The following is a 9,171-nucleotide window of genomic DNA, read 5'->3' as shown; positions in this document are numbered from 1 at the left end:
TATTTTTATTTTTCTTTTATGTTTTATTAGGTTCATGATCATGTGGAGTCACAAAATAAATACTAAAATTAAAAACAGAATTAGAAACAGCAGAAGAAAAAGCACACCTGGAGGAAGGTCTTACTGGCGTTAAGAGCATCTGGCTGGTGTTCAACGCCAGAACAGAGCATGGATCTGGCATTGAACGCCAGAAACAAGTAACATCCTGGCGTTTAAACGCCAGGAAAACACCCTGAGGAGAGCTGGCACTAAACGCCAGAAACAAGCATGGAACTGGCATTCAACGCCAGAAACATACTGCAAATGGGCGTTGAACGCCCAAAACAAGCATGAAGCTGGCGTTCAACGCCAGAAACAAGCATCAATCTGGCGCTGAATGCCAGGATTGCATGAAAAGGGCGTTTTACACGCCTCATTGGTGCAGGGATGTAAGACCTTGACACCTCAGGATCTGTGGACCGCACAGGATCATCTCAGGATCTGTGGACCCCACAGGATCATCTTAGGATCTGTGGACCCTATAGGATTCCCACCTACCTCATCTCAGCTCCTCTCCTCTTCACACAATCCAATAACACTCTTCTCCATAAACACTCTTCCCTAAAACCTTTCACCAACCACCTCAATCTTTCTCTTCCCATCACCTCTTCACCACTCACATCCATCCACCCTTCCCCCTAAACCCCACCTACCTATAAAATTCAAAAATCACTTTCCCACCCAAACCCACCCAATATGGCTGAACCTTAACCCCTCCCCCTCCATTATATAAACCCCTCCATTCTTCTTCATTTTCACACAACACAACCCTCTCTTCTCCTCCTTGGCCGAAACACAAACCTCTCTCCTTCTCCTCCATATCTTCTTCTTCTTCATCTATTCTTTCTTCTCTTGCTCGAGGGTGAGAAATATTCTAAGTTTGGTGTGGTAAAATCATAAGCTTTTTTTTTTTCCATAACCACCTATGGCACCTAAGGCCGGAGAAACCTCTAGAAAAGGGAAAGGGAAGATAAAAGCTTCCACCTCCGAGTCATGGGAGATGGAGAGATACATCTCTAAAGCCCATCAAGACCACTTCTATGATGTTGTGGCCAAGAAGAAGGTGATCCCTAAGGTCCCTTTCAAACTCAAGAAAAATGAGTATCCGGAGATCCGACATGAGATCCAAAAAAGAAGTTGGGAAGTTCTGACCAACCCCATTCAACAAGTCGGAATCTTAATTGTTCAATAGTTCTATGCCAATGCATGGATCACTAGGAACCATGATCAAAGTATGAACCCGAACCCAAAGAATTATCTTACAATGATTCGGGGGAAATACTTAGATTTCTGTCTGGAAAATGTAAGGTTGGCGTTTAACTTGCCCATGATGCAAGGAGATGCACGCCCCTACACAAGAAGGGTCAACTTTGATCAAAGGTTGGACCAAGTCCTTATGGATATATGTGCGGAAGGAGCTCAATGGAAAAGAGACTCCAAAGGCAAGCCGGTTCAATTAAGAAGACTGGACCTCAAGCCTGTGGCTAGAGGATGGTTGGAGTTCATCCAACGCTCTATCATCCCCACTAGCAACCGATCCGAAGTTACTGTGGATCGGGCCATCATGATTCATAGCATCATGAATGGAGAGGAAGTAGAATTTTATGAAGTTATCTCCCTTGAATTCTACAAAATAGCCAAAAAGTCCTCCACCATGGCAAGGCTAGCTTTTTCTCATCTTATTTTCCATCTATGCTACTCAGCTGGAGTTATCATAGAAGGAGACATCCCCATTGAGGAGGATAAGCCCATCAATAAGAAGAGGATGGAGCAAACAAGAGAGCCCACTCATGGAGCCCAAGAGACGCATTAGAAAGCTCATCACCAAGAAATCCCGGAGATGCCTCAAGGGATCCACTTTCCTCCCAATAATTATTGGGAACAACTCAATACTTCTCTAGAAGACTTGAGTTACAATATGGATCAATTAAGAGTGGAACATCAAGAACACTCCATCATTCTCCATGAAATTAGAGAAGATCAACGAGCAATGAGGGAGGAGCAACAAAGGCAAGGAAGAGACATAGAAGAGCTCAAGGACATCATTGGTTCTTCAAGAAGAAAGCGCCACCATCACTAAGGTGGACTCATTCCTTGTTCTTATTTCTCTGTTTTTCGATTTTTAAGCTTTATGTTATCTATGTTTGTGTTTTTATTACATGATCATTAGTATGTAGTAACTATGTCTTAAAGCTATGAATAATTCCATGAATCCTTCACCTTTCTTAAATGAAACATGTTTTTAATACAAAAAGAACAAGAAGTACATGAGTTTCGAATTTATCCTTGAATTTAGTTTAATTATATTGATGTGGTGACAATACTTTTTGTTTTCTGAATGAATGCTTGAATAATGCATATTTTTGATCTTGTTGTTTATGAATGTTAAAATTGTTGGCTCTTGAAAGAAAGATGAACAAAGAGAAATGCTATTGATAATCTGAAAAATCATGAAATTGATTCTTGAAGCAACAAAAAGTAGTGAATAGCATAAAAGGCATTCGAAAAAAAAGTGGTGAAAAAAATAATAGAAAGAAAAAGAAAAAGCAAGCAGAAAAAGCCAATAGCCCTTAAAACCAAAAGGCAAGGGTAAAAAGGATCCAAGACTTTGAGCATCAATGGATAGGAGGGCCTAAGGAAATAAAATCCAGGCCTAAGCGGCTAAATCAAGCTGTCCCTATCCATGTGCTTGTGGCATGCAGGTCCAAGTGAAAAGCTCAAGACTGAGTGGTTAAAGTCGTGATCCAAAGCAAAAAGAGTGTACTTAAGAGCTTTGGACACCTCTAACTGGGGACTTTAGCAAAGCTGAGTCACAATATGAAAATGTTCACCCAGTCATGTGTCTGTGGCATTTATGTATCCGGTGGTAATACTGGAAAACAAAGTGCTTAGGGCCACGGCTAAGACTCGTAAAAGTAGTTGTGTTCAAGAATCAATAAATATCCTAATTGATTTTCAGTTGCTTGGGGACAAGCAACAATTTAAGTTTGGTGTTGTGATGAGCGGATAATTTATACGCTTTTTGGCATTGTTTTTAGGTAGTTTTTAGTAGGATCTAGCTACTTTTAGGGATGTTTTCATTGGTTTTTATGCTAAATTCACATTTCTGGACTTACTATGAGGTTGTGTATTTTTCTGTGATTTCAGGTACTTTCTGGCTGAAATTTAGGGACCTGAGCAAAACTCTGATAAAAGGCTGACAAAGGACTACTGATGCTGTTGGATTCTGAGATTCCTGCACTTGAAATGGATTTTCTAGAGCTACAGAACTCCAAATCGCGCTTTCTCAATGGCGTTGGAAACTAGACATACAGAGCTTTCCAGCAATAGATAATAGTCCATACTTTATTCGAGATTAGATGACGTAAACTGGCGCTCAATGCCAGTTCCATGTTGCATTCTGGAGTCAAACGCCAGAAACACGTCATGAACCAGAGTTGAACGCCAGAAACACATTACAACTTGGCGTTCAACTCCAAAAGAAGCCTCTGCACGTGTAAAGCTCAAGCTTAGCCCAAGCACACACCAAGTGGGCCCCAGAAGTGGATTTCTGCATCAATTACTTACTTCTGTAAACCCTAGTAGCTAGCCTAGTATAAATAGGACATTTTACTATTGTATTAGACATCTTTGGTCTTGGTTTTATTCCTTTATTCATTTTAGGAGACTATTGATCATTCATGGGGCTGGCTATTCGGCCATGTCTGGACTACCATCACTTATGTATTTTCAATGGTGGAGTTTCTACACACCATAGATTAAGGGTGTGGAGCTCTGCTGTACCTCAAGTTTTAATGTAATTACTACTATTTTTTATTCAATTCAATTTATCCATGTTATAAGATATTCGTTGCACTTCAACATGATGAATGTGATGATCCGTGACACTCATCATCATTCTCACCTATGAACGCGTGACTGACAACCACTTCCGTTCTATCTTAGACTGGGCGCATATCTCTTGGATTCCTTAATCAGAATCTTCGTGGTATAAGCTAGAATTGATGGCGGCATTCATGGGAATCCGGAAAGTCTAAACCTTGTATGTGGTATTCCGAGTTGGATTCAAGGATTGAATGACTGTGATGAGCTTCAAACTCGTGATTGTTGGACGTGATGATAAACGCAAAAGAATCAATGGATTCTATTCCGGCATGATCGAGAACCGACAGATGATTAGCCGTGCTGTGACAGAGCATTTGGACCATTTTCACTGAGAGGATGGGATGTAGCCGTTGACAACAGTGATGCCCTACATACAGCTTGCCATGGAAAGGAGTAAGAAGGATTTGATGAAGGTAGTAGGAAAGCAGAGATTTAGAAGGAGCACAGCATCTTCATACGCCTATCTGAAATTCCCATCAATGATTTACATAAGTATTTCTATCTTTATTTTCTATTTATTTATTATTACTATTCGATAACTACATAACCATATATTATCCGCCTAATTGAGAATTTCAAGATGACCATAGCTTGCTTCATACCAACATTCTCCGTGGGATCGACCCATACTCACGTAAGGTTTATTACTTGGACGACCCAGTGCACTTACTGGTTAGTTGTGCAAGGTTGTGAAGAAAGTTCTATGTTATAAACGCGCATACCAAGTTGAATGCCATTGTTGATGATCACAATTTCGTGCACCATCTGCCCACCCCCAACATTACCCAGTCACAAGTCCCAGATATGATTTTTCAATCAGTTCACAATATAATTTTAGACTACTCTACTCCGAAATTCTTTGCTCTACTATGGTATGTGGTGCGGAATTTATAACCCACAAACTAACTGGCAAGTGCAGCGGGTCGTACTAAGTAGTACCTCAAGTGAATGAGGGTTGATCCCACGAGGATTGATGGATTAAGCAGCAATGGTTAAGTGATTTACTTAGTTAGACAAACAGAAAAGAGTGTTAAAAGTTCAAATGCATCAAACAGTAATTCAGAGAATCAGAAAACAAGCAGTAAATTGAGGTGAGATATATATGGAGAAAACAGTTAAGATTTCAAAGATATCTATCTTCCAGATTGACTTTTCTTACTAACTATTTTGATTATGCAAGATTCAATTCATGACAAACTATATGTGACTAAACCCTAATTCTTTAGACCTTTTTAGTCTCCTCTAACCTTCATCAACCGCCAATTCCTTGGTCACTTGATTCTAATTAGAGGGTTAAGTTCAATTCTAGTTTATATGCCACAGAAATCCTAATTACCCAAATATAAGAGGATTATATGTCATGTATCCCGTTAAGTCCAGATAATTAGAAATTTAGGAGAAATTGTTTTTAAGCTGTTGTTCAAGTAAACAGCTTTTCCAAGTTATACAAGAACTCAATTAGAACAAAAGTCATACTTCTGTTCCACCCAAATTCATAAGATAAAGAACGAAAACAATTCTTTAAATTGAAATCAATACATGAATTAAAATAAAAAAGTAGTAGTATTAATCCATAGCATAAACAGAGCTCCTAACCTTAACAGTAGAGGCTTAGTTCCTCATGGAGAAAATAAACTTTAGTAGAGAAAAGTATGAAAGTGTCGAATGAAAATTGGGAGATGACCTAGGTCAAGATCTCTTCTCCTTTTATATGTAATCCTAATTAATGTAAAATATATTTTTAAAACTAAATAATATCTTTTCCTATTTGTAAATAAAATAAAAGTTTAATCAAAATTAATAAAAGATTACGTGCTGGCTTCTTGGAGATGTGGGGACCACCCCAAATTGATGAACCTGGTGCCAAACTTGGGCTGGGCCAAGTTTTGTGCCACTCCTTCCGCTTGCGATTCTCAATTGTTTCTTCATCCTGGCGGCAAACTTGGATTTCCCAAGTTTGGCGCCACCAAGGCAGTACGCATGGGAAGCTTTGTGATGATCATGGCGCCAAACTTGGAGAATCCCAAGTTTGGCGCCACCAATGCCATGTGGTTTGAAAGAAGTGTATATTATTATATATCATTAGAAAGCTTTGAAAGTTAGCTTTTCAATGCCACTGAAATCATATCAATTGGATCTTTGTAGCTCAAGTTATGTTTATTAGAGTGCAAGAAGGTCTGGGTTGATAGCATCATCCACTTTCTTCCTCTTCTTCTATAAAACTTCGTCAAATCCATCTGAATGCTACCTGAAATAAACAAAATTGCACACAACTCAAAGTAGCATTCATAGTGTCTAAAAATTATTTAAATTTTGATTAAATTTAACAATTCAAATGTAAATTCACTAGGAAAAGATAGGAAAGATGCTCACACATCACAATACCAAACTTGAATTGTTACTTGTCCTCAAGCAACCAAAACTAATATAAATTTAGAATGTGAATTTGCATGAGAGGTGAATGCTCATTGGAGCTCTTGTCTTTTCTCAAAGTTGGGTTTTATCACACTGAAACTCTAAATAATTTTGGCATCTCACTATCCCTTGAATAAGAGGTATGTCATTGTCAATTGGAATTAGAATCGGGATAATATTATGAATTCTCTGGCCTTTATACTTTGGTTTAATCCTTGAATACAACAAATTTTCTTTCATTCTCTTTTCTTTGGTGCTTAGCACCTTGAGCCTAGCCGTGACTTTAAATGCTTTGTCTTAAGTTGCACTTGACACAAAAACACTTCAAGCACTTAACTGGGGAACTCTCTTTTAGTTCTGATTTTTCTTTTAGTTACTCCTAGATAGTGGTGCTCAAAGCCTTTGGCATACTCTATTAAATACACTTGATCTTGACTTTTAGTGCTCAGTCTCAAGGGTTACTTGACATATTTACAGCACAAGCATATGACTAGGACAACAACTCTTTGAGCTTTTAATCATATTTGACCTTCCTAGTCATTGATGCTCAGAGCCTTGGACCTTGCTTTTGTTTTTCTTTTAATGTTTATTTTGCTTCAAGGATTAAGCTTTTGTTTACTTCAGAGAATTCATAATAGTTCTCTAGATTTTTGTTCCTCATGCATCAACATCCTTTTATTCAAATTCAAATATGCACTGTTCATATCATGTATTCAAAATCACAGATAATACCACCACATTTAGGTAAATATGACTACTCTTTAATATAAACTCAATTTCTCATGCAATACATCACTTCTTTTCTTTTTCTTTTTAGATTCAAGCTCAGTGAACGGTATATGAGACATCTCTTCAATAAGAATATAAATAACTGAAATTTCAAAATAACAGAAGTAAACTAGAACTTAGGAATCAAAATTACTAAAGATCATGCAGACATTCAAGTAAAATAGCACAAAACAGGAATATAACATCATAATAGCGAAAGGAGGAATAGAATGAAAGGAACTCAACCACCTCAGTTATCCTGGTGGACATCTCATTTCTCAGGCTGTGCTCCTCCGTGAAGATGATTCACCTCCCCTTGGGGCTGCCCTTGATGATAAGATAAATAGAGAGCGCGCTCTACAATACCAAACTTAAAAGTTTGCTTGTCCCTAAGGAAAGAAAAACTCTAGGGTGTTGAAAATTCCTTTTAATTGCTCCTGTTCCTGTTCTAACCACTTTGCAAGACCAAAACACATGTAAAACAAGAAAAATTCTAAAAAAATTTAAGATAAAGTAATTTAAAACCAAAATTAAAATAACTATAATGCTAAAATCAAAATAACTATAAAATTAAAATCAAAGTAGCTGCAAAACCAAGGATACTAGTAGTTGGGTTGCCTCCCAACAAGTGCTTCTTTAATATCACTAGCTTGACACTTGATTGCTGAATTTTTTTCCTCTTCTTCCCGTTGGTTAAAAGAAATGTCTCCAAGGGGGAAGAGGTGAAAATTAGTGCCCCCTGATATAAATTCCTCCTAACAAGCTTTCTTTTATTGTGGTTAACTTGATTCACCTTACTTGTTGGGGGTAGAGGTTGAATTATTTTTTACTGACCTTCCCTTTTTCATGGATATTTTCTTCTGTTTCTTGGTTACAATCCCCTTTTTAGTGCTTTCCTTGGTTGCCTTCACTTTTTTTATTTCAAAATTTGGGCGTTGTGTGATGGTTGGAGTGTACCCTTCATCAAGAACTTCTCAAATTGGTGGTTCAAGAAACTCACCCTCTATGCCACTCTCTTCTTCATTGGAGTGTAGATTCCCATAATTGTTTTCATCCCTTACAACCTCCTTTGTTTGTGCATTTTTCTTCTTTATTTGTGCATCTTCCTCTTCTTCCATATGTGAAGGTGGAGAGTTCTCTAATTTACTGGAGTATGAACTCATTTGATTGATTTCCTCACTTTCTTTCATAGGATCTTGCATTGTATCTCTTGGGAAGGAATTTGCTTACTCCTCTTCCTGAGGCTTGATAATCAATTCCACATATTTCAAGAAAAACGCATAATCTAAGAAATCAAACAACCAGTAGTTGTCAATCACAGTCAATCCCCAGCAACGGCGCAAAAAACTTGGTGCAGAATTTATAACTCACAAACTAACCGGCAAGTGCACCGGGTCGTACCCAATAGTACCTCAAGTGAATGAGGGTCGATCCCACGAAGATTGATGGATTAAGTAATAATGGTTAAGTGATTTACTTAGTTAGACAAACAGAAAAGAGTGTTATGAGTTCAAATGCATCAAACAGTAATTCAGAGAATCAGAAAACAAAGCAGTAAATTGAGGTGAGATATATATGGAGAAAACAATTAAGGTTTCAGAGATATCTATCTTCCGGATTGACTTTTCTTACTAACTATTTTAATCATGCAAGATTCAATTCATGGAAAACTATATGTGACTAAACCCTAATTCCTTAGACCTTTTTAGTCTCCTCTAACCTTCATCAACCGCCAATTCCTTGGTCACTTGATTCCAATTAGAGGGTTAAGTTCAATTCTAGTTTATATGCCACAAAAGTCCTAATTACCCAAATATAAGAGAATTATATGTCATGTATCCCGTTAAGTCCAGATAATTAGAAATTCAGGAGAAATTGTTTTCAAGCTGTTGTTCAAGTAAAGAGCTTTTCCAAGTTATACAAGAACTCAATTAGAACAAAGGTCATACTTCCGTTCCACCCAAATTCATAAGATAAAGAACGAAAACGATTCTTGAAATTGAAATCAATACATGAATTAAAATAAAAAAGTAATAGTATTAATCCATAGAATAAAGAGAGCTC

Source organism: Arachis duranensis, unplaced genomic scaffold, assembly GCF_000817695.3.
Source record: "Arachis duranensis cultivar V14167 unplaced genomic scaffold, aradu.V14167.gnm2.J7QH unplaced_Scaffold_343483, whole genome shotgun sequence".
Classification (NCBI taxonomy): Eukaryota; Viridiplantae; Streptophyta; class Magnoliopsida; order Fabales; family Fabaceae; genus Arachis; species Arachis duranensis.
This window is presented reverse-complemented; position numbering follows the sequence as displayed.